Source organism: Pristiophorus japonicus, chromosome 23, assembly GCF_044704955.1.
Source record: "Pristiophorus japonicus isolate sPriJap1 chromosome 23, sPriJap1.hap1, whole genome shotgun sequence".
NCBI lineage: Eukaryota > Metazoa > Chordata > Chondrichthyes > Pristiophoridae > Pristiophorus > Pristiophorus japonicus.
Genome location: NC_091999.1, coordinates 51,249,654 through 51,277,407, shown reverse-complemented (window position 1 = coordinate 51,277,407; position 27,754 = coordinate 51,249,654). Strand labels below are relative to the sequence as shown.

At 43.5% G+C, this 27,754-nt stretch overlaps 11 non-coding genes across 11 annotated transcripts; all 11 read left to right on the top strand.

Moving 5' to 3' along the window:
* Nucleotides 1-2,484: 2,484 nt before the first annotated feature.
* trnal-uaa (transfer RNA leucine (anticodon UAA)) lies at nt 2,485-2,567 on the top strand. Its single transcript has one exon. It is a non-coding gene; the product is annotated as a tRNA-Leu (tRNA).
* A 2,304-nt stretch (nt 2,568-4,871) lies between these two features.
* Nucleotides 4,872-4,954, top strand: trnal-uaa (transfer RNA leucine (anticodon UAA)). The gene has a single exon. It is a non-coding gene; the product is annotated as a tRNA-Leu (tRNA).
* A 2,326-nt stretch (nt 4,955-7,280) lies between these two features.
* On the top strand, nt 7,281-7,363 carry trnal-uaa (transfer RNA leucine (anticodon UAA)). The gene has a single exon. It is a non-coding gene; the product is annotated as a tRNA-Leu (tRNA).
* Nucleotides 7,364-9,683: 2,320 nt separating this feature from the next.
* On the top strand, nt 9,684-9,766 carry trnal-uaa (transfer RNA leucine (anticodon UAA)). The gene has a single exon. It is a non-coding gene; the product is annotated as a tRNA-Leu (tRNA).
* A 2,319-nt stretch (nt 9,767-12,085) lies between these two features.
* Nucleotides 12,086-12,168, top strand: trnal-uaa (transfer RNA leucine (anticodon UAA)). The gene has a single exon. It is a non-coding gene; the product is annotated as a tRNA-Leu (tRNA).
* Nucleotides 12,169-14,491: 2,323 nt separating this feature from the next.
* Nucleotides 14,492-14,574, top strand: trnal-uaa (transfer RNA leucine (anticodon UAA)). Its single transcript has one exon. It is a non-coding gene; the product is annotated as a tRNA-Leu (tRNA).
* A 2,309-nt stretch (nt 14,575-16,883) lies between these two features.
* On the top strand, nt 16,884-16,966 carry trnal-uaa (transfer RNA leucine (anticodon UAA)). The gene has a single exon. It is a non-coding gene; the product is annotated as a tRNA-Leu (tRNA).
* A 1,526-nt stretch (nt 16,967-18,492) lies between these two features.
* trnal-uaa (transfer RNA leucine (anticodon UAA)) lies at nt 18,493-18,575 on the top strand. The gene has a single exon. It is a non-coding gene; the product is annotated as a tRNA-Leu (tRNA).
* Nucleotides 18,576-20,875: 2,300 nt separating this feature from the next.
* trnal-uaa (transfer RNA leucine (anticodon UAA)) lies at nt 20,876-20,958 on the top strand. Its single transcript has one exon. It is a non-coding gene; the product is annotated as a tRNA-Leu (tRNA).
* A 2,307-nt stretch (nt 20,959-23,265) lies between these two features.
* Nucleotides 23,266-23,348, top strand: trnal-uaa (transfer RNA leucine (anticodon UAA)). Its single transcript has one exon. It is a non-coding gene; the product is annotated as a tRNA-Leu (tRNA).
* A 2,321-nt stretch (nt 23,349-25,669) lies between these two features.
* On the top strand, nt 25,670-25,752 carry trnai-uau (transfer RNA isoleucine (anticodon UAU)). The gene has a single exon. It is a non-coding gene; the product is annotated as a tRNA-Ile (tRNA).
* The last annotated feature ends 2,002 nt before the right edge of the window (nt 25,753-27,754 follow it).

Sequence of the window (27,754 nt, the reverse complement as noted above, 5' to 3'; positions counted from 1 at the left end):
TCAAATGCTCCCTGAAACCCGAGGTGTTTGTGTGTGTCTGTGGAGGTGGATTTGAAGCCCAGATTCTCACATAGACAGAATCCAATCGCTGACGGCAACAGGATGGCTGAGTGGTTAAGGCGTTGGGCTTCAGATCCAATTGGTTTATACCAGCGTGGGTTCGAAACCCACTCCTGGTAATTACTTAATTAAACAGTGATTTCTCCCATTCTGCTCAGTGATAACTGATTTTCAGCTGTTTCATTTGCATTTTTCTCTAGCTCGGTGACAATCTGAGCAGATAATGAAATGAAATTGTGAAATGTATCTGTATCGCTCAGTCTCTGCCTCTCGCTCTGTCTTCAGAGAGCTGTGTATGTATTTGTGTGTTTGAGTCTTTGTCTCTCTCAGTCTGCCTCTCTCTGATTCACTTTCTCTGTTTGTCTCTGTCTCTCAATCTGTCTCCTTCACACGGTATCCAGTTCTGTTCCAATGGGATTCTGTCATACTCTCTGTCTGACTGTCTCGTTCTTTCCCATCATCTCTGTCTTTGTCTGTCTCTGCTCGTCCCTGTCTCTAACCTGATGAGTATATCCATCATTTTCCGTTTTTGTCTCGATGTCTCTCTCTCTCTATTTATCTTTCTCTCTATCTGTCTCCCTCTTTGTCTCTCTCCTTGTCCCTGTCTTTCTCTCACTCTTTCCCTCCCTCTCTTTATAAATCACACAAACACATCTCTGTATATGCATGTGTTTGAGTCTTTGCCTCACTCAGTCTGACCCTAACTCTCAGTCTCAAACTTTCTGTCTCTCTCTGTCTCTACCTCGCTGTCAGTTTCTCCCTGTTTTGCTGTTTGTCTCTGTCTCTCAATGTGCCTGTCTCTTTCTCACGGTGTCCAGTTGTGTTCCAATGGGATTCTCTCAGTCTCTGTCTAACTGTCTCACTCTTTCCCATCATCTCTGCCTATCTGTGTCTCTGCCTGCCTGTCTCTCTTAGCCTGTCGCTGGTAGTTCCTATCTCTAACCTGCTAAGAATGTCCAACATTTTCTTTTTATTTCTTTGTCTCTCTGTCTATCTGTCGCTCTCTCTCCATCTGTCTCTCTCCTTGTCACTTTCTTTATGATTGTCTTTTTCTCACTCTTTCCCTCTTTCTCTTTATAGATCACACACACAGATCTCTTTAGATGTATGTGTTTGAGAGACTTTTTCTCACTCAGTCTGCCTCTCGTTTTCAGTCTCACACTTGCTGTCTCTCGTTGTCTCGATCTCGCTGTCTGTCTCTCCCTGTTTGTCGGTTTGTCTCTGTCTCGCAATGTGTCTGTCGACTTCTCATGGTGTCCAGTTCTATTCACAGCTCGAATATTGCTTTGACAAAACCCATGCGCATCAATTCCTCGTGGGAAAGTGGTGAATATCCCCGCCTGTCACACGTGAGAACACGGTAAAATTTCCTAACCGGGAGGCAGCATTTTACAAAAGGCAGAATTTTGCTTCTGTTTCTTGGTATAGATTCATATTAAAAAGTTCCAGAGCAATATAGAGCAGCAAAAATACAGCCTCTTCCAGATTTTTAGCAAACGGTGACTTTTTCACTATTCTGTGGCCGTCTGCTGCACAGAGATGGATGGTTGAGTTTTAACTGAGTAACATTTAAAAAGGCAGCGAGCCAGTCGTCGTGGCCCATTGGTTAAGGCCATAGACAAAAAATCCATTCGGGTTTCCCCGCATAGATTTGAATCCTGCCGACTCCGTTTCTCAGCATATTTCATTCTGTTTGACAATTTAACCAGGTCCCTGCAAAACTGATTCTGAGATAGATGGAACAGCGTCCCACACCTTTCAATGCCGCCGCTATTTTCTTTCTTTCATTAATCTGCAATATTCACGATACATACGGATAGAAAATCGCAAAAATCAGCCAAAGTTGCGACAATGATTCAGCATGTCTATCCCTCGAGATGTCTAAGGCATCTGTGCATGTCCGTTGGTGCGTGTAAATTTTTGTGTGTATGTTTCTGTGTCCGTCTATCTGTAAAAATGTCTATGTGTATGTGCAACTGTCTGTGGAAATCATCACCATGAATTTGGTATGTCCTGGAACTTAAAAAAAAGACTTGGGAAAGTAATATGGCTGTGAACTTTTGTCTCAGCTTTGTTTCAGTGGCAGCATTCTTGACTGAATCAGGAGTTTGTGTGTTCAAGTCGCACTCCTGAGACTTGAGCATATAATCTTGGCTAACACTCAACTGCAGCACTTGGGGAATTTTGCATTGTTAAAACTGTTGACTTTCGGATGAAATGTTAAATTGAAGCTCCGTCTGCGCACTCTGGTGGTTGTTGGAGGTCCCAGAGCATTACTCGAAAAAGAATAGGAGAGTTGCCCCCGTGTCAATATTCCGAAAAATGTCCGGAAATGCTCCCTGAAACCCGATGTGTTTGTGTGTGTCTGTGGAGGTGGAGCTGAAGCCCAGATTCTCACATAGACAGAATCCAATCGCTGACGGTACCAGGATGGCCGAGTGGTTAAGGCGTTGGGCTTAAGATCCAATGGGTTTATACCCGCGTGGGTTCGAACCCCACTCCTGGTAATTACTGAATTAAACAGTGATTTCTCCCATTCTGCTCAGTGATAACTGATTTTCATCTGTTGCATTTGCATTTTTCTGTTGCTCGGTGACAATCTGAGCAGATGATGAAATGAAATTGCGAAATGTGTCTGTATCGCTCAGTCTCTGCCTCTCGCTCTGTCTTTCGAGAGCTGTATATGTATTTGTGTGTTTGAGTCTTGTCTCTCTCAGTCTGCCACTCTCTGATTCATGTTGTCTGTCCCTGTTTCTCTGTTTGTCTCTGTCTCCTTCACACGGTATCCAGTTCTGTTCCAATGGGATTCTGTCATACTCTCTGTCTGACTGTCTCGTTCTTTCCCATCATCTCTGTCTTTGCCTGTCTCTGCTCGTCCCTGTCTCTAACCTGATGAGTATTTCCATCATTTTCTGTTTTTGTCTCGATGTCTCTCTCTCTCTATTTATCTTTCTCTCTATCTGTCTCCCTCTTTGTCTCTCTCCTTGTCCCTGTCTTTCTCTCACTCTTTCCCTCCCTCTCTTTATAAATCACACAAACACATCTCTGTATATATATGTGTTTGAGTCTTTGCCTCACTCAGTCTGACCCTAACTCTCAGTCTCAAACTTTCTGTCTCTCTCTGTCTCTACCTCGCTGTCAGTTTCTCACTGTTTTGCTGTTTACTTTTGTCTCTCAATGTGCCTGTCTCTTTCTCACGGTGTCCAGTTGTGTTCCAATGGGATTCTCTCAGTCTCTGTCTGACTGTCTCACTCTTTCCCATCATCTCTGTCTATCTATGTCTCTGCCTGCCTGTCTCTCTTTGCCTGTCGCTGGTAGTTCCTGTCTCTAACCTGCTGAGAATTTCCAACATTTTATTTTTATTTCTTTGTCTCTCTGTCTATCTGTCGCTCTCTCTCCATCTGTCTCTCTCCTTGTCACTTTCTTTATGATTGTCTTTATCTCACTCTTTCCCTCTTTCTCTTTATAGATCACACACACAGATTTATTTAGATGTATATGTTTGAGAGTCTTTTTCTCACTCAGTCTGCCTCTCGTTTTCAGTCTCACACTTGCTGTCTCTCGTTGTCTCGATCTCGCTGTCTGTCTCTCCCTGTTTGTCGGTTTGTCTCTGTCTCGCAATGCGTCTGTCGACTTCTCATGGTGTCCAGTTCTATTCACAGCTCGAATATTGCTTTGACAAAACCCATGCGCATCAATTCCTCGTGGGAAAGTGGTGAATATCCCCGCCTGTCACACGGGAGACCACGGTTCAATTCCCCAACGGGGAGGCTGCATTTAACAAATGCAGAATTTTGCTTCTGTTTCTTGGTTTCGATTCATATTAAAAAGTTCCAGAGCAATATAGAGCAGCAAAAATCCAGCCTCTTCCAGATTTTTAGCAAACGGTGACTTTTTCACTATTCTGTTGCCGTCTGCTGCACAGAGATGGATGGTTAAGTTTTAACTGAGTAACATTTAAAAAGGCACGAGCCAGTAGTCGTGGCTCATTGGTTAAGGCCATAGACTAAAAATCCATTCGTGTTTCCCCGCATAGATTTGAATCCTGCCGACTCCGTTTCTCAGCATATTTCATTCTGTTTGACAATTTAACCAGGTCCCTGCAAAACTGATTCTGAGATAGACGGAAGAACGTCCCACACCTTTCAATGCCGCCGCTGTTTTCTTTCTTTCATTAATCTGCAATATTCACGATAAATACGGATAGTAAATCGCAAAAATCAGCCAAAGTTGCGACAATGATTCAGAATGTCTATCCCTCGAGATGTCTAAGGCATCTGTGCATGTCCGTTGGTGCCTGTAAATTTTTGTGTGTATGTCTCTGTGTCTGTCTATCTGTAAAAATGTCTATGTGTATGTGCAACTGTCTGTGGAAATCATTACCATGAATTTGGTATGTCCTGGAAATTAAAAAAAAGACTTGGGAAAGTAATATGGCTGTGAACTATTGTCTCAGCTTTGGTTCAGTGGCAGCATTCTTGACTGAATCAGGAGTTTGTGTGTTCAAGTCGCACTCCTGAGACTTGAGCATATAATCTTGGCGAACACTCAACTGCAGCACTTGGGGAATTTTGCAGTGTTGAAACTGTTGACTTTCGGATGAAATGTTAAATTGAAGCTCCGTCTGCGCACTCGGGTGGTTGTGAGAGGTCCCAGAGCATTATTCGAAAAAGAATAGGAGAGTTGCCCCCGTGTCAATATTCCGAAAAATGTTCGGAAATCCTCCCTGAAACCCGATGTGTTTGTGTGTGTCTGTGGAGGTGGAGTTGATGCCCAGATTCTCACATAGACAGAATCCAATCGCTGACGGTACCAGGATGGCCGAGCGGTTAAGGCGTTGGGCTTAAGATCCAATGGGTTCATAACCGCGTGGGTTCGAACCCCACTCCTGGTAATTACTTAATTAAACAATGATTTCTCCCATTCTGCTCAGTGATAACTGATTTTCATCTGTTGCATTTGCATTTGCATTTTACTCCAGCTCGGTGACAATCTGAGCAGATAATGAAATGAAATTGTGAAATGTATCTGTATCGCTCAGTCTCTGCCACTCGCTCTCTCTTTAAAGAGCTGTATATGTATTTGTGTGTTTGAGTCTTTGTCTCTCTCAGTCTGCCTCTCTCTGATTCACTCTGTCTGTCCCTGTTTCTCTGTTTGTCTCTGTCTCTCAATCTGTCTCCTTCACACGGTATCCAGTTGTGTTCCGATGGGATTCTGTCATACTCTCTGTCTGACTCTCTCGTTCTTTCCCATCATCTCTGTCTTTGCCTGTCTCTGCTCGTCCCTGTCTCTAACCTGATGAGTATTTCTATCATTTTCTGTTTTTGTCTCTATGTCTCTCTCTCTCTATTTATCTTTTTCTCTATCTGTCTCCCTCTTTGTCTCTCTCCTTGTCCCTGTCTTTCTCTCACTCTTTCCCTCCCTCTCTTTATAAATCACACAAACACATCTCTGTATATGTATGTGTTTGAGTCTTTGCCTCACTCAGTCTGACCCTAACTCTGAGTCTCAAACTTCCTGTCTCTCTCTGTCTCTACCTCGCTGTCTGTTTCTCCTTGTTTCGCTGTTTTTCTCTGTCTCTCAATGTGCCTGTCTCTTTCTCACGGTGTCCAGTTGTGTTCCAATGGGATTCTCTCAATCTCTCTGTCTGACTGTCTCACTCTTTCCCATCATCTCTGTCTATCTATGTCTCTGCCTGCCTGTCTCTCTTTGCCTGTCGCTGGTAGTTCCTGTCTCTAACCTGCTGAGAATTTCCAACATTTTCTTTTTATTTCTTTGTCTCTCTGTCTATCTGTCGCTCTCTCTCCATCTGTCTCTCTCCTTGTCACTTTCTTTATGATTGTCTTTCTCTCACTCTTTCCCTCTTTCTCTTTATAGATCACACACACAGATCTCTTTAGAAGTATGTGTTTGAGAGTCTTTTTCTCACTCAGTCTGCCTCTCGTTTTCAATCTCACACTTGCTGTCTCTCGTTGTCACGATCTCGCTGTCTGTCTCTCCCTGTTTGTCGGTTTGTCTCTGTCTCGCAATGTGTCTGTCGACTTCTCATGGTGTCCAGATCTATTCACAGCTCGAATATTGCTTTGACAACACCCATGCGCATCAATTCCTCGTGGGAAAGTGGTGAATATGCCCACCTGTCACACGGGAGACCACGGTTCAATTCCCTAACGGGGAGGCTGCATTTTACAAAAGGCAGAATTTTGCTTCTGTTTCTTGGTATAGATTCATATTAAAAAGTTGCAGAGCAATATAGAGCAGCAAAAATACAGCCTCTTCCAGATTTTTAGCAAACGGTGACTTTTTCACGATTCTGTGGCCGTCTGCTGCACAGAGATGGACAGTTGATTTTAACTGAGTAACATTTAAAAAGGCAGCGAGCCAGTCGTCGTGGCCCAGTGGTTAAGACCATAGACGAAATACCTATTCGGGTTTCCCTGCATGGATTTGAATTCTGCCAACTCCGTTTCTCAGCATATTTCATTCTGTTTGACAATTTAATCAGGTCCCTGCAAAACTGATTCTAAGATAGACGGGACAACGTCCCACACCTTTCAATGCCGCCGCTGTTTTCTTTCTTTCATTAATCTGCAATATTCACGAAACATACGGATAGAAAATCGCAAAAATCAGCCAAAGTTGCGACAGTGATTCAGCCTGTCTATCCCTCGAGATGTCTAAGGCATCTGTGCATGTCCGTTGGTGCGTGTACATTTTTGTGTGTGTGTCTCTGTGTCTGTCTATCTGTAAAAATGTCTGTGTGTATGAGCAACTGTCTGTGGAAATCATGACCATGAATTTGGTATGTCCTGGAACTTAAAAAAAAGACTTGGGGAAAGTAATATGGCTGTGAACTTTAGTCTCAGCTTTGGTTCAGTGGCAGCATACTTGATTGAATCAGGAGTTTTGTGTTCAAGTCGCACTCCTGAGACTTGAGCATATAATCTTGGCTAACTCTCAACTGCAGCACTTGGGGAATTTTGCATTGTTGAACCTGTTGACTTTCGGATGAAATGTTAAATTGAAGCTCCGTCTGCGCACTCGGGTGGTTGTGTGAGGTTCCAGAGCATTGCTCGATAAAGAATAGGAGAGTTGCCCCCGTGTCAATATTCCGAAAAATGTTCGGAAATGCTCTCTGAAACCCGATGTGTTTGTGTGTGTCTGTGGAGGTGGAGTTGAAGCCCAGATTCTCACACAGACAGAATCCAAACGCTGACGGCACCAGGATGGCCGAGTGGTAAAGGCGTTGGGCTTAAGATCCAATGGTTTAATACCCGCGTGGGTTCGAACCCCACTCCTGGTAATTACTTAATTAAACAGTGATTTCTCCCATTCTGCTCAGTGATAACTGATTTTCATCTGTTGCATTTGCATTTTTCTGTAGCTCGGTGACAATCTGAGCAGATAATGAAATGAAATTGTGAAATGTATCTGCATCGTTCAGTCTCTGCCTCTCGCTCTCTCTTTCGAGAGCTGTATATGTATTTGTGTGTTTGAGAGTCTTTGTCTCTCTCAGTCTGCCTCTCTCTGATTCACTCTGTCTTTCCCTGTTTCTCTGTTTGTCTCTGTCTCTCAATCTGTCTGCTTCACACGGTATCCCGTTCTGTTCCAATGGGATTCTGTCATACTCTCTGTCTGACTGTCTCGTTCTTTCCCATCATCTATGTCTTTGCCTGTCTCTGCTCGTCCCTGTCTCTAACCTGATGAGTATTTCCATCATTTTCTGTTTTTGTCTCGATGTCTCTCTCTCTCTATTTATCTTTCTCTCTATCTGTCTCCCTCTTTGTCTCTCTCCTTGTCCCTGTCTTTCTCTCAATCTTTCCCTCCCTCTCTTTATAAATCACACAAACACATCTCTGTATATGTATGTGTTTGAGTCTTTGCCTCACTCAGTCTGACCCTCAATCACAGTTTCAAACTTTCTGTCTCTCTCTGTCTCTACCTCGCTGTCTGTTTCTCCCTGTTTCGCTGTTTGTCTCTGTCTCTCAATGTGGCTGCCTCTTTCTCACGGTGTCCAATTGTGTTCCAATGGGATTGTCTCAGTCTCTCTGTCTGACTGTCTCACTCTTTCCCATCATCTCTGTCTATCTATGTCTCTGCCTGCCTGTCTCTCTTTGCCTGTCGCTGGTAGTTCCCCTCTCTAACCTGCTGAGAAATTCCAACATTTTCTTTTTATTTCTTTGTCTCTCTGTCTATCTGTCGCTCTCTCTCCATCTGTCTCTCTCCTTGTCATTTTCTTTATGATTGTCTTTATCTCACTCTTTCCCTCTTTCTCTTTATAGATCACACACACAGATTTATTTAGATGTATGTGTTTGAGAGTCTTTTTCTCACTCAGTCTGCCTCTCGTTTTCAGTCTCACACTTGCTGTCTCTCGTTGTCTCGATCTCGCTGTCTGTCTCTCCCTGTTTGTCGGTTTGTCTCTGTCTCGCAATGTTTCTGTCGACTTCTCATGGTGTCCAGTTCTATTCACAGCTCGAATATTGCTTTGACAAAACCCATGCGCATCAATTCCTCGTGGGAAAGTGGTGAATATCCCCGCCTGTCACACGGGAGACCACGGTTCAATTCCCTAACTGGGAGGCTGCATTTTACAAAAGGCAGAATTTTGCTTATGTTTCTTGGTATAGATTCATATTAAAAAGTTCCAGAGCAATATCGAGCTGCAAAAATACAGCCTCTTCCAGATTTTTAGCAACGGTGACTTTTTCACTATTCTGTTGCCGTCTGCTGCACAGAGATGAATGGTTAAGTTTTAACTGAGTAACATTTAAAAAGGCACGAGCCAGTAGTCGTGGCCCATTGGTTAAGGCCACAGACTAAAATCCATTCGGGTTTCCCCGCATAGATTTGAATCCTGCCGACTCCGTTTCTCTGCATATTTCATTCTGTTTGACAATTTAACCAGGTCCCTGCAAAACTGATTCTGAGATAGACGGAACAACGTCCCACACCTTTCAATGCCGCCGCTATTTTCTTTCTTTCATTAATCTGCAATATTCACGATACATACGGAGAGAAAATCGCAAAAATCAGCCAAAGTTGCGACAATGATTCAGCATGTCTATCCCTCGAGATGTCTAAGGCATCTTTGCATGTCCGTTGGTGCGTGTAAATTTATGTGTGTATGTCTCTGTGTCTGTCTATCTGTAAGAATGTCTATGTGTATGTGCAACTGTCTGTGGAAATCATCACCATGAATTTGGTATGTCCTGGAACTTAAAAAAAAGACTTGGGAAAGTAATATGGCTGTGAACTTTTGTCTCAGCTTTGGTTCAGTGGCAGCATTCTTGACTGAATTAGGAGTTTGTGTGTTCAAGTCGCACTCCTGAGACTTGAGCATATAATCTTGGCGAACACTCAACTGCAGCACTTGGGGAATTTTGCAGTGTTGAAACTGTTGACTTTCGGATGAAATGTTAAATTGAAGCTCCGTCTGCGCACTCGGGTGGTTGTGAGAGGTCCCAGAGCATTCCTCGAAAAAGAATAGGAGAGTTGCTCCCGTGTCAATATTCCGAAAAATGTTCGGAAATCCTCCCTGAAACCCGATGTGTTTGTGTGTGTCTGTGGAGGTGGAGTTGAAGCCCAGATTCTCACATAGGCAGAATCCAATCGCTGACGGCACCAGGATGGCCGAGTGGTTAAGCCGTTGGGCTTAAGATCCAATGGGTTTATACCCGCGTGGGTTCGAACCCCACTCCTGGTAATTACTGAATTAAACAGTGATTTCTCCCATTCTGCTCAGTGATAACTGATTTTCATCTGTTGCATTTGCATTTTTCTGTAGCTCGGTGACAATCTGAGCAGATAATGAAATGAAATTGCGAAATGTGTCTGTATCGCTCAGTCTCTGCCTCTCGCTCTGTCTTTAGAGAGCTGTATATGTATTTGTGTGTTTGAGTCTTTGTCTCTCTCAGTCTGCCTCTCTCTGATTCACTCTGTCTGTCCCTGTTTCTCTGTTTGTCTCTGTCTCTCAATCTGTCTCCTTCACATGGTATCCAGTTCTGTTCCAATGGGATTCTGTCATACTCTCTGTCTGACTGTCTCGTTCTTTCCCATCATCTATGTCTTTGCCTGTCTCTGCTCGTCCCTGTCTCTAACCTGATGAGTATTTCCATCATTTTCTGTTTTTGTCTCGATGTCTCTCTCTCTCTATTTATCTTTCTCTCTATCTGTCTCCCTCTTTGTCTCTCTCCTTGTCCCTGTCTTTCTCTCACTCTTTCCCTCCCTCTCTTTATAAATCACACAAACACATCTCTGTATATGTATGTGTTTGAGTCTTTGCCTCACTCAGTCTGACCCTAACTCTCAGTCTCAAACTTTCTGTCTCTCTCTGTCTCTACCTCGCTGTCTGTTTCTCTCTGTTTCACTGTTTGTCTCTGTCTCTCAATGTGCCTGTCTCTTTCTCACGTTGTCCAGTTGTGTTCCAATGGGATTCTCTCAGTCTCTCTGTCTGACTGTCTCACTCTTTCCCATCATCTCTGTCTATCTATGTCTCTGCCTGCCTGTCTCTCTTTGCCTGTCGCTGGTAGTTCCTCTCTCTAACCTGCTGAGAATTTCCAACATTTTCTTTTTATTTCTTTGTCTCTCTGTCTATCTGTCGCTCTCTCTCCATCTGTCTCTCTCCTTGTCACTGTCTTTATGATTGTCTTTCTCTCACTCTTTCCCACTTTCTCTTTATAGATCACACACACAGATCTCGTTAGATGTATGTGTTTGGGATTCTTTTTCTCACTCAGTCAGCCTCTCGTTTTCAGTCTCACACTTGCTGTCTCTCGTTGTCTCGATCTCGCTGTCTGTCTCTCCCTGTTTTTCGGTTTGTCTCTGTCTCGCAATGTGTCTGTCGACTTCTCATGGTGTCCAGTTCTATTCACAGCTCTAATATTGCTTTGACAAAACCCATGCCCATCAATTCCTCGTGGGACAGTGGTGAATATCCCCACCTGTCACACGGGAGAGCACGGTTCAATTCCCTAACGGGGAGGCTGCATTTTATAAAAGGCAGAATCTTGCTTCTGTGTTTTGATATAGATTCATATTAAAAAGTTCCAGAGCAATATAGAGCAGCAAAAACACAGCCTCTTCCAGGTTTTTAGCAAACGGTGACTTTTTCACTATTCTGTGGCCGTCTGCTGCACAGAGATGGATGTTTAGTTTTAACTGAGTAACATTAAAAAAGGCACGAGCCAGTAGTCGTGGCCCATTGGTTAAGGCCACAGACTAAAAATCCTTTCGGGTTTCCCTGCAGAGATTTGAATCCTGCCGACTCCGTTTCTCAGCATATTTCATTCTGTTTGACAATTTAACCAGGTCCCTGCAAAACTGATTCTGAGATAGACGGAACAACGTCCCACACCTTTCAATGCCGCCGCTATTTTCTTTCATTCATTAATCTGCAATATTCACGATACATACGGATAGAAATACGCAAACATCAGCCAAAGTTGCGACAGTGATTCAGCCTGTCTATCCCTCGAGATGTCTAAGGCATCTGTGCATGTCCGTTGGTGCGTGTACATTATTGTGTGTGTGTCTCTGTGTCTGTCTATCTGTAAAAATGTCTATGTGTATGTGCAACTGTCTGTGGAAATCATCACCATGAATTTGGTATGTCCTGGAACTTAAAAAAAAGACTTGGGAAAGTAATATGGCTGTGAACATTTGTCTCAGCTTTGCTTCAGTGGCAGCATTATTTTCTGAATCAGGAGTTTGTGTGTTCAAGTCGCACTCCTGTGACTTGAGCATATAATCTTGACTAACACTCAACTGCAGCATTTGGGGAATTTTGCATTGTTGAAACTGTTGACTTTCGGATGTAATGTTAAATTGAAGCTCCGTCTGCGAACTCGGGTGGTTGTGAGAGGTCCCAGAGCATTACTCGAAAAAGAATATGAAAGTTGCCCCCGTGTCAATATTCCGAAAAATGTTCGGAAATACTCCCTGAAACCCGATGCATTTGTGTGTGTCTGTGGAGGTAGAGTTGAAGCCCAGATTCTCACATAGACAGAACCCAATTGCTGACAGCACCAGGATGGCCGAGTGGTTAAGGCGTTGGGCTTAAAATCCAATGGGTTTATATCCGCGTGGGTTCGAACCCCACTCCTGGTAATTACTTAATTAAACAGTGATTTCTCCCATTCTGCTCAGTGATAACTGATTTTCATCTGTTGCATTTGCATTTTTCTGTAGCTCGGTGACAATCTGAGCAGATAATGAAATGAAATTGTGAAATGTATCTGTATCGATCAGTCTCTGCCTCTCGCTCTCTCTTTCGAGAGCTGTATATGTATTTGTGTGTTTGAGAGTCTTTGTCTCTCTCAGTCTGCCTCTCTCTGATTCACTCTGTCTTTCCCTGTTTCTCTGTTTGTCTCTGTCTCTCAATCTGTCTGCTTCACACGGTATCCAGTTCTGTTCCAATGGGATTCTGTCATACTCTCTGTCTGACTGTCTCGTTCTTTCCCATCATCTATGTCTTTGCCAGTCTCTGCTCGTCCCTGTCTCTAACCTGATGAGTATTTCCATCATTTTCTGTTTTTGTCTCGATGTCTCTCTCTCTCTATTTATCTTTCTCTCTATCTGTCTCCCTCTTTGTCTCTCTCCTTGTCCCTGTCTTTCTCTCAATCTTTCCCTCCCTCTCTTTATAAATCACACAAACACATCTCTGTATATGCATGTGTTTGAGTCTTTGCCTCACTCAGTCTGACCCTCCCTCACAGTCTCAAACTTTCTGTCTCTCTCTGTCTCTAACTCGCTGTCTGTTTCTCTCTGTTTCACTGTTTGTCTCTGTCTCTCAATGTGCCTGTCTCTTTCTCACGTTGTCCAGTTGTGTTCCAATGGGATTCTCTCATTCTCTCTGTCTGACTGTCTCACTCTTTCCCATCATCTCTGTCTATCTATGTCTCTGCCTGCCTGTCTCTCTTTGCCTGTCGCTGGTAGTTCCCCTCTCTAACCTGCTGAGAATTTCCATCATTTTCTTTTTATTTCTTTGTCTCTCTGTCTATCTGTCGCTCTCTCTCCATCTGTCTCTCTCCTTGTCACTGTCTTTTTGATTGTCTTTCTCTCACTCTTTCACTCTTTCTCTTTATAGATCACACACACAAATCTCTTTAGATGTATGTGTTTGAGAGTCTTTTTCTCACTCAGTCTGCCTCTCGTTTTCAGTCTCACACTTGCTGTCTCTCGTTGTCTCGATCTCGCTGTCTGTCTCTCCCTGTTTGTCGGTTTGTCTCTGTCTCTCAATGTGTCTGTCGACTTCTCATGGTGTCCACATCTATTCACAGCTCGAATATTGCTTTGACAAAACCCATGCGCATCAATTCCTCGTGGGAAAGTGGTGAATATCCCCCCCTGTCACACGGGAGACCACGGTTCAATTCCCTAACGGGGAGGCTGCATTTTACAAAAGGCAGAATTTTGCTTCTGTTTCTTGGTATAGATTCATATTAAAAAGTTCCAGAGCAATATAGAGCAGCAAAGATACAGCCTCTTCCAGATTTTTAGCAAACGGTGACTTTTTCACGATTCTGTGGCCGTCTGCTGCACAGAGATGGATAGTTGAGTTTTAACTGAGTAACATTTAAAAAGGCAGCGAGCCTGCAGTCGTGGCCCAGTGGTTAAGGCCATAAACGAAAAACCTATTCGGGGTTCCCCGCATCGATTTGAATTCTGCCAACTCCGTTTCTCAGCATATTTCATTCTGTTGGACAACTTAATCAGGTCCCTGCAAAACTGATTCTGAGATAGACGGGACAACGTCCCACACCTTTCAATGCCGCCGCTGTTTTCTTTCTTTCATTAATCTGCAATTCTCACGATACATACGGATAGAAAATCGCAAAAATCAGACAAAGTTGCGACAGTGATTCAGCCTGTCTATCCCTCAAGATGTCTAAGGCATCTGTGCATGTCCGTTGGTGCGTGTACATTTTTGTGTGTGTGTCTCTGTGTCTGTATATCTGTAAAAACGTCTATGTGTATGTGCAACTGTCTGTGGAAATCATCACCATGAGTTTGGTATGTACTGGAACTTAAAAAAAAGACTTGGGGAATGTATTATGGCTGTAAACTTTTGTCTAAGCTTTGGTTCAGTGGCAGCATTCTTGACTGAATCAGGAGTTTGTGTGTTCAAGTCGCACTCCTGAGACTTGAGCAAAAATCTTGGCTAACACACAACTGCAGCACTTGGGGAATTTTGCATTGTTGAAACTGTTGACTTTCGGATGAAATGTTAAATTGAAGCTCCGTCTGCGCACTCGGGTGGTTGTGAGAGGTCCCAGAGCAGTACTCGAAAAAGAATAGGAGAGTTGCCCCCGTGTCAATATTCCGAAAAATGTTCGGAAATGCTCCCTGAAACCCGATGTGTTTGTGTGTGTCTGTGGAGGTGGAGTTGAAGCCCAGATTCTCACATAAACAGAATCCAATTGCTGACGGCACCAGGATGGCCGAGTGGTTAAGGCGTTGGCCTTAAAATCCAATGAGTTTATATCCGCGTGGGTTCGAAACCCACTCCTGGCAATTGCTTAATTAAACAGTGATTTCTCCCATTCTGTTCAGTGATATCTGTTGCATTTCCATTTTTCTTCAACTCGGTGACAATCTGAGCAGATAATGAAATGAAATTGTGAAATGTATCTGTATCGCTCAGACTCTGCCTCTCGCTCTCTCTTTAGAGAGCTGTATATGTATTTGTGTGTTTGAGTCTTTGTCTCTCTCAGTCTGCCTCTCTCTGATTCACTCTGTCTGTCCCTGTTTCTCTGTTTCTCTCTGTCTCTCAATCTGTCTCCTTCACACGGTATCCAGTTGTGTTCCAATGGGATTCTGTCATACTCTCTGTCTGACTGTCTCGTTCTTTCCCATCATCTCTGTCTTTGCCTGTCTCTGCTCGTCCCTGTCTCTAACCTGATGAGTATTTCCATCATTTTCTGTTTTTGTCTCTATGTCTCTCTCTCTCTATTTATCTTTCTCTCTATCTGTCTCCCTCTTTGTCTCTCTCCTTGTCCCTGTCTTTCTCTCACTCTTTCCCACCATCTCTTTATAAATCACACAAACACATCTCTGTATATGTATGTGTTTGAGTCTTTGCCTCACTCAGTCTGACCCTAACTCTCAGTCTCAAACTTTCTGTCTCTCTCTGTCTCTACCTCGCTCTCTGTTTCTCCCTGTTTCGCTGTTTGTCTCTGTCTCTCAATGTGCCTGTCTCTTTCTCACGGTGTCCAGTTGTGTTCCAATGGGATTCTCTCAGTCTCTCTGTCTGACTGTCTCACTCTTTCCCATCATCTCTGTCTATCTGTGTCTCTGCCTGCCTGTCTCTCTTTGCCTGTCGCTGGTAGTTCCTGTCTCTACCCTGCTGAGAATTTCCAACATTTTCTTTTTATTTCTTTGTCTCTCTGTCTATCTGTCGCTCTCTCTCCATCTGTCTCTCTCCTTGTCACTTTCTTTATGATTGTCTTTCTCTCACTCTTTCCCTCTTTCTCTTTATAGATCACACACACAGATCTCTTTAGATGTATGTGTTTGAGAGTCTTTTTCTCACCCATCTGCCTCTCGTTTTCAGTCTCACACTTGCTGTCTCTCGTTGTCTCGATCTCGCTGTCTGTCTCTCCCTGTTTGTCGGTTTGACGCTGTCTCGCAATGTGTCTGTCGACTTTTCATGGTGTCCAGTTCTATTCACAGCTCGAATATTGCATTGACAAAACCCATGCGCATCAGTTCCTCGTGGGAAAGTGGTGAATATCCTCACGTGTCACACGGTAGACCACGGTTCAATTCCCTAACGGGGAGGCTGCATTTTACTAAAGGCAGAATTTTTCTTCTGTTTCTTGGTATAGATTCATATTAAAAAGTTCCAGAGCAATATGGAGCAGCAACAAAACACCCTCTTCCAGATTTCTAGCAAACGGTGGCTTCTTCACGATTCTGTGGCCGTCTGCTGCACAGAGATGGATGGTTGAGTTTTAAATGAGTAACATTTAAAAAGGCAGCGACCAGTAGTCGTGGCCTAGTGGTTAAGGCCATAGACTAAAAATCCATTCTGGTTTCCCCGCATAGATTTGAATCCTGCCGACTCCGTTTCTCAGCATATTTCATTCTGTTTGACAATTTAACCAGGTCCCTGCAAAACTGATTCTGAGATAGACAGAACAACGTTCCACACCTTTCAATGCCGCCGCTGTTTTCTTTCTTTCATTAATCTGCAATATTCACGATACTTACGGATAGAAAATCGCAAAAATCAGCCAAAGTTGCGACATTGATTCAGCCTGTCTATCCCTCGAGATGTCTAAGGCATCTGTGCATGTCCGTTGGTGCGTGTAAATTTGTGTGTGTGTGTCTCTGTGTCTGTCTATCTGTAAAAATGTCTGTGTGTATGTGCAACTGTCTATGGAAATCATCACCATGAATTTGGTATATCCTGGAACTTAAAAAAAAGACTTGGGGAAAGTAATATGGCTGTGAACTTTTGTCTCAGCTTTGGTTCAGTGGCAGAATTCTTGACTGAATCAGGAGTTTGTGTGTTCAAGTCGCACTCCTGAGACTTGAGCATATAATCTTGGCTAACTCTCAACTGCAGCACTTGGGGAATTTTGCAGTGTTGAAACTGTTGACTTTCGGATGAAATGTTAAATTGAAGCTCCGTCTGCGCACTCGGGTGGTTGTGAGAGATCCCAGAGCATTACTCGAAAAAGAATAGCAGAGTTGCCCCTGTGTCAATATTGCTAAAAATGATCGGAAATGCTCCCTGAAACCCTTCGTATTTGTGTGTGTCTGTGGGGGTGGATTTGAAGCCCAGATTCTCACAGAGACAGAATCCAATCGCTGACGAGACCAGGATGGCCGAGTGGTTAATGCGTTGGGCTTAAGATCCAGTGGGTTAATACCCGCGTGGGTTCGAACCCCACTCCTGGTAATTACTTAATTAAACAGTGATTTCTCCCATTCTGCTCAGTGATAACTGATTTTCATCTGTTGCATTTGCATTTTTCTGTAGCTCGCTGACACTCTGAGCAGATAATGAAATGAAATTGTGAAATGTATCTGTGTCGCTTTGTCTCTGCCCCTCTCTCTTTAGAGAGCTGTGTATGTGTTTGTGTATTTGAGTCTTTGTCTGTATCAGTCTGCCTCTCTCTGGTTCACTCTGTTTATCCCTTTTACTCTGTTTGCCTCTGTCGCTCAATCTGTCTCTTTCTGATGGTGTCAAGTTCTGTTCCAAATGGATTCTCTCAGACTCTCTGTCTGACTGTCTCTCTCTTCACATCATCTCTGTCTGTCCATGTATTTGCCTGTCTCTGTTACTCCCTGCCTCTAACCTGATGAGTATTTCCATCATTTTCTGTTTTTGCCTCTTTGTCTCTCTCTCTCTATCTGTCTTTCTCTCTATCTGTCTCCCTCTTTGTCTCTCTCTTTGTCCCTGGCTTTTTCTTGTCATTCCATCACTATTTGCCTCCCTCTCTTTTTGGAGCACGCAAACACATCTCTGTGTACGTGTTTTCAAGTGTTTGTCTCACTCAGTCTGACCCTCCGTCTCAGTCTCAAACTTCCTGTCTCTCTCTGTCTCTATCTCACTGTCTGTCACTCCCTGTTTTCGTGTTTGTCTCTGTTTCTCACGGTGTCCAGTTCTGTTCCAATCGGATTTTCTCAGTCTCTCTTTCTGACTGTCTCACTCTTTCCCATCATCTCTGTCTGTCTATGTCTCTGCCTGTCTGTCTCTCTTTGTCTGTCTCTGTTAGTGCCTGTCTCTATCCTGATAAATATTTCCATCATTTTCTGTTTTTTCTCTATATCTCTCTCTCTATCTGTATCTCTCCTTGCCACTGTCTTTATCATTGTCTTTCTCTCATTCTATCCCTCTCTCTCTTTATAGATCTCACACACAAACCTCTGTATCTCAATGCGTTTGAGTCTTTTTTTCACTCAGTATGCCTCTCCTTTTTGTGTGTATGTCTCTGTGTCTGTCTATCTGTAAAAATGTCTATGTGTATGTGCAACTGTCTGTGGAAATCATCACCATGAATTTGGTATGTCCTGGAACTTAAAAAAAAGACTTGGGAAAGTAATATGGCTGTGAACTTTTGTCTCAGCTTTGGTTCAGTGGCAGCATTCTTGACTGAATCAGGAGTTTGTGTGTTCATGTCGCACTCCTGAGACTTGAGCATTTCATCTTGTCTAACTCTCAACTGCAGCACTTGGGGAATTTTGCAGTGTTGAAACTGTTGACTTTCGGATGAAATGTTAAATTGAAGCTCCGTCTGCGCACTCGGGTGGTTGTGAGAGGTCCCAGAGCATTACTCGAAAAAGAATAGGAGAGTTGCCCCCGTGTCAATATTCCGAAAAATGTTCGGAAATCCTCCCTGAAACCCGATGTGTTTGTGTGTGTCTGTGGAGGTGGAGTTGAAGCCCAGATTCTCACATAGACAGAATCCAATCGATGACGGCACCAGGATGGCCGAGTGGTTAAGGCGTTGGGCTTAAGATCCAATGGGTTCATACCCGCGTGGGTTCGAATCCCACTCCAGGTAATTACTTAATTAAACAGTGATTTCTCTCATTCTGCTCAGTGATAACTGATTTTCATCTGTTGCATTTGCATTTTTCTGTTGCTCGGTGACAATCTGAGCAGATAATGAAATGAAATTGCGAAATGTATCTGTATCGCTCAGTCTCTGCCACTCGCTCTCTCTTTAAAGAGCTGTATATGTATTTGTGTGTTTGAGTCTTGTCTCTCTCAGTCTGCCTCTCTCTGATTCATGTTGTCTGTCCCTGTTTCTCTGCTTGACTCTGTCTCCTTCACACGGTATCCAGTTCTGTTCCAATGGGATTCTGTCATACTCTCTGTCTGACTGTCTCGTTCTTTCCCATCATCTATGTCTTTGCCTGTCTCTGCTCGTCCCTGTCTCTAACCTGACGAGTATTTCCATCATTTTCTGTTTTTGTCTCGATGTCTCTCTCTATTTATCTTTCTCTCTATCTGTCTCCCTCTTTGTCTCTCTCCTTGTCGCTGTCTTTCTCTCAATCTTTCCCTCCCTCTCTTTATAAATCACGCAAACACATCTCTGTATATGCATGTGTTTGAGTCTTTGCCTCAATCAGTCTGACCCTAACTCTGAGGCTAAAACTTCCTCTCTCTCTCTGTCTCTACCTCGCTGTCTGTTTCTCCCTGTTTCGCTGTTTTTCTCTGTCTCTCAATGTGCCTGTCTCTTTCTCACGGTGTCCAGTTGTGTTCCAATGGGATTCTCTCAATCTCTCTGTCTGACTGTCTCACTCTTTACCATCATCTCTGTCTATCTATGCCTCTGCCTGCCTGTCTCTCTTTGCCTGTCGCTGGTAGTTCCTGTCTCTAACCTGCTGAGAATTTCCAACATTTTCTTTTTATTTCTTTGTCTCTCTGTCTATCTGTCGCTCTCTCTCCATCTGTCTCTCTCCTTGTCACTTTCTTTATGATTGTCTTTCTCTCACTCTTTCCCTCTTTCTCTTTATAGATCACACACACAGATCTCTTTAGATGTATGTGTTTGAGAGTCTTTTTCTCACTCAGTCTGCCTCTCGTTTTCAGTCTCACACTTGCTGTCTCTCGTTGTGTCGATCTCGTGTCTGTCTCTCCCTGTTTGTCGGTTTGTCTCTGTCTCGCAATGTGTCTGTCGACTTCTCATAGTGTCCAGATCTATTCACAGCTCGAATATTGCTTTGACAACACCCATGCGCATCAATTCCTCGTGGGAAAGTGGTGAATATCCCCACCTGTCACACGGGAGACCACGGTTCAATTCCCTAACAGGGAGGCTGCATTTTACAAAAGGCAGAATTTTGCTTCTGTTTCTTGGTATCGATTCATATTAAAAAGTTCCAGAGCAATATAGAGCAGTAAAAATACAGCCTCTTCCAGATTTTTAGCAAACGGTGACTTTTTCACGATTCTGTGGCCGTCAGCTGCACAGAGATGGACAGTTGATTTTAACTGAGTAACATTTAAAAAGGCAGCGAGCCAGTCGTCGTGGCCCAGTGGTTAAGGCCATAGACGAAAAACCTATTCGGGTTTCCCCGCATAGATTTGAATTCTGCCAACTCCGTTTCTCAGCATATTTCATTCTGTTTGACAATTTAATCAGGTCCCTGCAAAACTGATTCTGAGATAGACGGGACAACGTCCCACACCTTTTAATGCCGCCGCTGTTTTCTTTCTTTCATTAATCTGCAATATTCACGATACATACGGATAGAAAATCGCAAAAATCAGCCAAAGTTGCGACAGTGATTCAGCCTGTCTATCCCTCGAAATGTCTAAGGCATCTGTGCATGTCCGTTGGTGCGTGTACATTTTTGTGTGTGTGTGTCTGTTTCTGTCTATCTGTAAAAATGTCTATGTATGTGCAACTGTCTGTGGAAATCAACACCATGAACTTGATATGTCCTGGAACTTAAAAAAAAAACTTGGGAAATTAATATGGCTGTGAACTTTTGTCTCAGCTTTGGTTCAGTGGCAGCATTCTTGACTGAATCAGGAGTTTGTGTGTTCAAGTCGCACTCCTGAGACTTGAGCATATAATCTTGGCTAACACTCAACTGCAGCACTTGGGGAATTTTGCATTGTTGAAACTGTTGACTTTCGGATGAAATGTTAAATTGAAGCGCCGTCTGCGCACTCGGGTGGTTGTGAGAGGTCCCAGAGCATTACTCGAAAAAGAATAGGAGAGTTGCCCCCGTGTCAATATTCCGAAAAATTTTCGGAAATGCTCCCTGAAACCCGATGTGTTTGTGTGTGTCTGTGGAGGTGGAGCTGAAGCCCAGATTCTCACATAGACAGAATCCAATCGCTGACGGCACCAGGATGGCCGAGTGGTTAAGGCGTTGGCCTTAAGATCCAATGGGTTTATACCCGCGTGGGTTCGAACCCCACTCCTGGTAATTACTTAATTAAACAGTGATTTCTCCCATTCTGCTCAGTGATAACTGATTTTCATCTGTTGCATTTGCATTTTTCTGTAGCTCGGTGACAATCTGAGCAGATAATGAAAAGAAATTGTGAAATGTATCTCTATCGCTCAGTCTCTGCCTCTCGCTCTGTCTTTAGAGAGCTGTGTATGTATTTGTGTGTTTGAGTCTTGTCTCTCTCAGTCTGCCTCTCTCTGATTCATGTTGTCTGTCCCTGTTTCTCTGTTTGTCTCTGTCTCCTTCACACGGTATCCAGTTCTGTTCCAATGGGATTCTGTCATACTCTCTGTCTGACTGTCTCGTTCTTTCCCATCATCTATGTCTTTGCCTGTCTCTGCTCGTCCCTGTCTCTAACCTGATGAGTATTTCCATCATTTTCTGGTTTTGTCTCGATGTCTCTCTCTCTCTATTTATCTTTCTCTCTATCTGTCTCCCTCTTTGTCTCGCTCCTTGTCCCTGTCTTTCTCTCAATCTTTCCCTCCCTCTCTTTATAAATCACACAAACACATCTCTGTATATGTATGTGTTTGAGTCTTTGCCTCACTCAGTCTGACCCACCCTCACAGTCTCAAACTTTCTGTCTCTCTCTGTCTCTACCTCGCTGTTTGTTTCTCTCTGTTTCACTGTTTGTCTCTGTCTCTCAATGTGCCTGTCTCTTTCTCACGTTGTCCAGTTGTGTTCCAATGGGATTCTCTCATTCTCTCTGTCTGACTGTCTCACTCTTTCCCATCATCTCTGTCTATCTATGTCTCTGCCTGCCTGTCTCTCTTTGCCTGTCGCTGGTAGTTCCCCTCTCTAACCTGCTGAGAATTTCCAACATTTTCTTTTTATTTCTTTGTCTCTCTGTCTATCTGTCGCTCTCTCTCCATCTGTCTCTCTCCTTGTCACTGTCTTTATGATTGTCTTTCTCTCACTCTTTCACTCTATCTCTTTATAGATCACACACAGATCTCTTTAGATGTATGTGTTTGAGAGTCTTTTTCTCACTCAGTCTGCCTCTCGTTTTCAGTCTCACACTTGCTGTCTCTCGTTGTCTCGATCTCGCTGTCTGTCTCTCCCTGTTTGTCGGTTTGTCTCTGTCTCTCAATGTGTCTGTCGACTTCTCATGGTGTCCAGTTCTATTCACAGCTCGAATATTGCTTTGACAAAACCCATGCGCATCAATTCCTCGTGGGAAAGTGGTGAATATCCCCACCTGTCACACGGGAGACCACGGTTCAATTCCCTAACGGGGAGGCTGCATTTTACAAAAGGCAGAATTTTGCTTCTGTTTCTTGGTATAGATTCATATTAAAAAGTTCCAGAGCAATATAGAGCAGCAAAAATACAGCCTCTTCCAGATTTTTAGCAAACGGTGACTTTTCACGATTCTGTGGCCGTCTGCTGCACAGAGATGGATGGTTGAGTTTTAACTGAGTAACTTTTAAAAAGGCAGCGAGCCAGTAGTCGTGGCCCATTGGTTCAGGCCATAAACGAAAAACCTATTCGGGGTTCCCCGCATCGATTTGAATTCTGCCAACTCCGTTTCTCAGCATATTTCATTCTGTTGGACAACTTAATCAGGTCCCTGCAAAACTGATTCTGAGATAGACGGAACAACGTCCCACACCTTTCAATGCCGCCGCTGTTTTCTTTCTTTCATTAATCTGCAATTCTCACGATACATACGGATAGAAAATCGCAAAAATCAGACAAAGTTGCGACAGTGATTCAGCCTGTCTATCCCTCAAAGATGTCTAAGGCATCTGTGCATGTCCGTTGGTGCGTGTACATTTTTGTGTGTGTGTCTCTGTGTCTGTATATCTGTAAAAATGTCTATGTGTATGTGCAACTGTCTGTGGAAATCATCACCATGAATTTGGTATGTCCTGGAACTTAAAAAAAAGACTTGGGGAAAGTATTATGGCTGTAAACTTTTGTCTAAGCTTTGGGTCAGTGACAGCATTCTTGACTGAATCAGGAGTTTGTGTGTTCAAGTCGCACTCCTGAGACTTGAGCATATAATCTTGGCTAACACACAACTGCAGCACTTGGGGAATTTTGCATTGTTGAAACTGTTGACTTTCGGATGAAATGTTAAATTGAAGCTCCGTCTGCGCACTCGGGTGATTGTGAGAGGTCCCAGAGCATTACTCGAAAAAGAATAGGAGAGTTGCCCCCGTGTCAATATTCCGAAAAATGTTCGGAAATGCTCCCTGAAACCCGATGTGTTTGTGTGTGTCTGTGGAGGTGGAGGTGAAGCCCAGATTCTCACATAGACAGAATCCAATCGCTGACGGCACCAGGATGGCCGAGTGGTTAAGGCGTTGGCCTTAAAATCCAATGAGTTTATATCCGCGTGGGTTCGAAACCCACTCCTGGCAATTGCTTAATTAAACAGTGATTTCTCCCATTCTGTTCAGTGATAACTGATTTTCATCTGTTGCATTTCCATTTTTCTGTAGCTCGGTGACAATCTGAGCAGATAATGAAATGAAATTGTGAAATATATCTGTATCGCTCAGACTCTGCCTCTCGCTCTCTCTTTAGAGAGCTGTATATGTATTTGTGTGTTTGAGTCTTTGTCTCTCTCAGTCTGCCTCTCTCTGATTCACTCTGTCTGTCCCTGTTTCTCTGTTTCTCTCTGTCTCTCAATCTGTCTCCTTCACACGGTATCCAGTTGTGTTCCAATGGGATTCTGTCATACTCTCTGTCTGACTGTCTCGTTCTTTCCCATCATCTCTGTCTTTGCCTGTCTCTGCTCGTCCCTGTCTCTAACCTGATGAGTATTTCCATCATTTTCTGTTTTTGTCTCTATGTCTCTCTCTCTCTATTTATCTTTCTCTCTATCTGTCTCCCTCTTTGTCTCTCTCCTTGTCCCTGTCTTTCTCTCACTCTTTCCCTCCATCTCTTTATAAATCACACAAACACATCTCTGTATATGTATGTCTTTGAGTCTTTGCCTCACTCAGTCTGACCCTAACTCTCAGTCTCAAACTTTCTGTCTCTCTCTGTCTCTACCTCGCTCTCCGTTTCTCCCTGTTTTGCTGTTTGTCTCTGTCTCTCAATGTGCCTGTCTCTTTCTCACGGTGTCCAGTTGTGTTCCAATGGGATTCTCTCAGTCTCTCTGTCTGACTGTCTCACTCTTTCCCATCATCTCTGTCTATCTATGTCTCTGCCTGCCTGTCTCTCTTTGCCTGTCGCTGGTAGTTCCTGTCTCTACCCTGCTGAGAATTTCCAACATTTTCTTTTTATTTCTTTGTCTCTCTGTCTATCTGTCGCTCTCTCTCCATCTGTCTCTCTCCTTGTCACTGTCTTTATGATTGTCTTTCTCTCACTCTTTCCCTCTTTCTCTTTATAGATCACACACACAGATCTCTTTAGATGTATGTGTTTGAGAGTCTTTTTCTCACTCAGTCTGCCTCTCGTTTTCAGTCTCACACTTGCTGTCTCTCGTTGTCTCGATCTCGCTGTCTGTCTCTCCCTGTTTGTCGGTTTGACGCTGTCTCTCAATGTGTCTGTCGAATTCTCATGGTGTCCAGTTCTATTCACAGCTCGAATATTGCATTGACAAAACCCATGCGCATCAATTCCTCGTGGGAAAGTGGTGAATATCCCCACCTGTCACACGGTAGACCACGGTTCAATTCCCTAACTGGGAGGCTGCATTTTACAAAAGGCAGAATTTTGCTTCTGTTTCTTGGTATAGATTCATATTAAAAAGTTCCAGAGCAATATGGAGCAGCAACAATACAGCCTCTTCCAGATTTCTAGCAAACGGTGGCTTTTTCACGATTCTGTGGCCGTCTGCTGCACAGAGATGGATGGTTGAGTTTTAAATGAGTAACATTTAAAAAGGCAGCGACCAGTAGTCGTGGCCTAGTGGTTAAGGCCACAGACTAAAAATCCATTCGGGTTTCCCCGCATAGATTTGAATCCTGCCGACTCCGTTTCTCAGCATATTTCATTCTGTTTGACAATTTAACCAGGTCCCTGCAAAACTGATTCTGAGATAGACGGAACAACGTTCCACACCTTTCAATGCCGCCGCTGTTTTCTTTCTTTCATTAATCTGCAATATTCACGATACTTACGGATAGAAAATCGCAAAAATCAGCCAAAGTTGCGACATTGATTCAGCCTGTCTATCCCTCGAGATGTCTAAGGCATCTGTGCATGTCCGTTGGTGCGTGTAAATTTGTGTGTGTGTGTCTCTGTGTCTGTCTATCTGTAAAAATGTATGTGTGTATGTGCAACTGTCTATGGAAATCATCACCATGAATTTGGTATATCCTGGAACTTAAAAAAAAGACTTGGGGAAAGTAATATGGCTGTGAACTTTTGTCTCAGCTTTGGTTCAGTGGCAGAATTCTTGACTGAATCAGGAGTTTGTGTGTTCAAGTCGCACTCCTGAGACTTGAGCATATAATCTTGGCTAACTCTCAACTGCAGCACTTGGGGAATTTTGCAGTGTTGAAACTGTTGACTTTCGGATGAAATGTTAAATTGAAGCTCCGTCTGCGCACTCGGATGGTTGTGAGAGATCCCAGAGCATTACTCGAAAAAGAATAGGAGAGTTGCCCCTGTGTCAATATTGCTAAAAATGATCGGAAATGCTCCCTGAAACCCTTCGTATTTGTGTGTGTCTGTGGGGGTGGATTTGAAGCCCAGATTCTCACAGAGACAGAATCCAATCGCTGACGAGACCAGGATGGCCGAGTGGTTAATGCATTGGGCTTATGATCCAATGGGTTTATACTCGCGTGGGTTCATATCCCACTCCTGGTAATTGCTTAATTAAACAAATATATTTTTTTCCCCATCCTGCTCAGTGATACCCGATTTTCATTTGTTGCATTTGCATTTTTCTGTAGCTCGGTGACACTCTGAGCAGATAATGAAATGAAATTGTGAAATGTATCTGTGTCGCTTTGTCTCTGCCCCTCTCTCTTTCGAGAGCTGTGTATGTGTTTGTGTATTTGAGTCTGTGTCTCTTTCAGTCTGCCTCTCTCTGATTCACTCTGTTTATCCCTTTTACTCTGTTTGCCTCTGTCGCTCAATCTGTCTCTTTCTGATGGTGTCAAGTTCTGTTCCAAATGGATTCTCTCAGACTCTCTGTCTGACTGTCTCTCTCTTCACATCATCTCTGTCTGTCCATGTATTTGCCTGTCTCTGTTACTCCCTGCCTCTAACCTGATGAGTATTTCCATCATTTTCTGTTTTTGCCTCTTTGTCTCTCTCTCTCTATCTGTCTTTCTCTCTATCTGTCTCCCTCTTTGTCTCTCTCTTTGTCCCTGGCTTTTTCTTGTCATTCCATCACTATTTGCCTCCCTCTCTTTTTGGAGCACGCAAACACATCTCTGTGTACGTGTTTTCAAGTGTTTGTCTCACTCAGTCTGACCCTCCGTCTCAGTCTCAAACTTCCTGTCTCTCTCTGTCTCTATCTCACTGTCTGTCACTCCCTGTTTTCGTGTTTGTCTCTGTTTCTCACGGTGTCCAGTTCTGTTCCAATCGGATTTTCTCAGTCTCTCTTTCTGACTGTCTCACTCTTTCCCATCATCTCTGTCTGTCTATGTCTCTGCCTGTCTGTCTCTCTTTGTCAGTCTCTGTTAGTGCCTGTCTCTATCCTGATAAATATTTCCATCATTTTCTGTTTTTTCTCTATATCTCTCTCTCTATCTGTATCTCTCCTTGCCACTGTCTTTATCATTGTCTTTCTCTCATTCTATCCCTCTCTCTCTTTATAGATCACACACACAAACCTCTGTATCTCAATGCGTTTGAGTCTTTTTCTCACTCAGTATGCCTCTCCTTCTCAGTCTCACACTTTCTGTCTCTCGTTGTGTCTATCTTGCTGTCTGTCTCTCCCAGTTTGTCGGTTTGTCTCTGTCTCTCAATGTGTCTGTCGTCTTCGCATGCTGTCCAGTTCTCTTCACAACTCGATTCCTGCTGTGACAGAACTGATACTCGTCAGTTTCTCGTTAGTATAGTGGTGAGTATCCCAGCCTTTCATGCGGAAGAGCGGGGTGCAATTCCTTGCAGGGAGGCCGTTTTTTCAAATGCATAATTTTACTTCTGTTTCTTGGTATAGATCCATGTTATCAAGTTCCAGAGCAAGAAAGAACAACAAAAATACAGATAGAGGAGATTGCCTCTTCCAGATTTTTAGCAAATGGAAACTTTTTCAGGATTCTTTGGCCGTCTGCTGCACAGAAATGGATGACTGCATTTTTTCTGCGTAACGTTTAAAGAGGCAGCAACGCAGCAGTCGTGGCCGCGTGGTTAAGGCGATGAACTAGAAATCCATTGGGTGTTTCGCATGAAATTTCGAATCCTGCCGACTTCGATACTCAGTATCTTTCATTGCATTTCATAATTTAAGCAGGTTTCGACAAAACTGATCCTGAGATAGGTGGAATAACCTCCCACACCATTCAACAATGACTTCTCTTTCTGATTTTTATTAATCTGCAATATTAAAGATACATACGGATAGAAAAACGCAAAAAGCTGTCAAAGTTGCTACAGTGATTCAGCCTGTCTATCATTCTATATGTCTAAGGCATCTGTGCATCTCGGTTGGTGCGTGTAAATTTTAGGTTATGTGTGTGTGTGTATGTCTCTCTCTCTCTCTCTGTCTATCTGTATATATGTCTCTGTGTATGTGCAACTGTCTGTGGAAATCATCACCATGAATTTGGTATGTCCTGGAACTTGTAAAAAAGAATTGGGGAAAATAATACGGTTGTGAACTTTGGTATCGGCTTTGGTTCAGTGGCAGCAGTCTCGA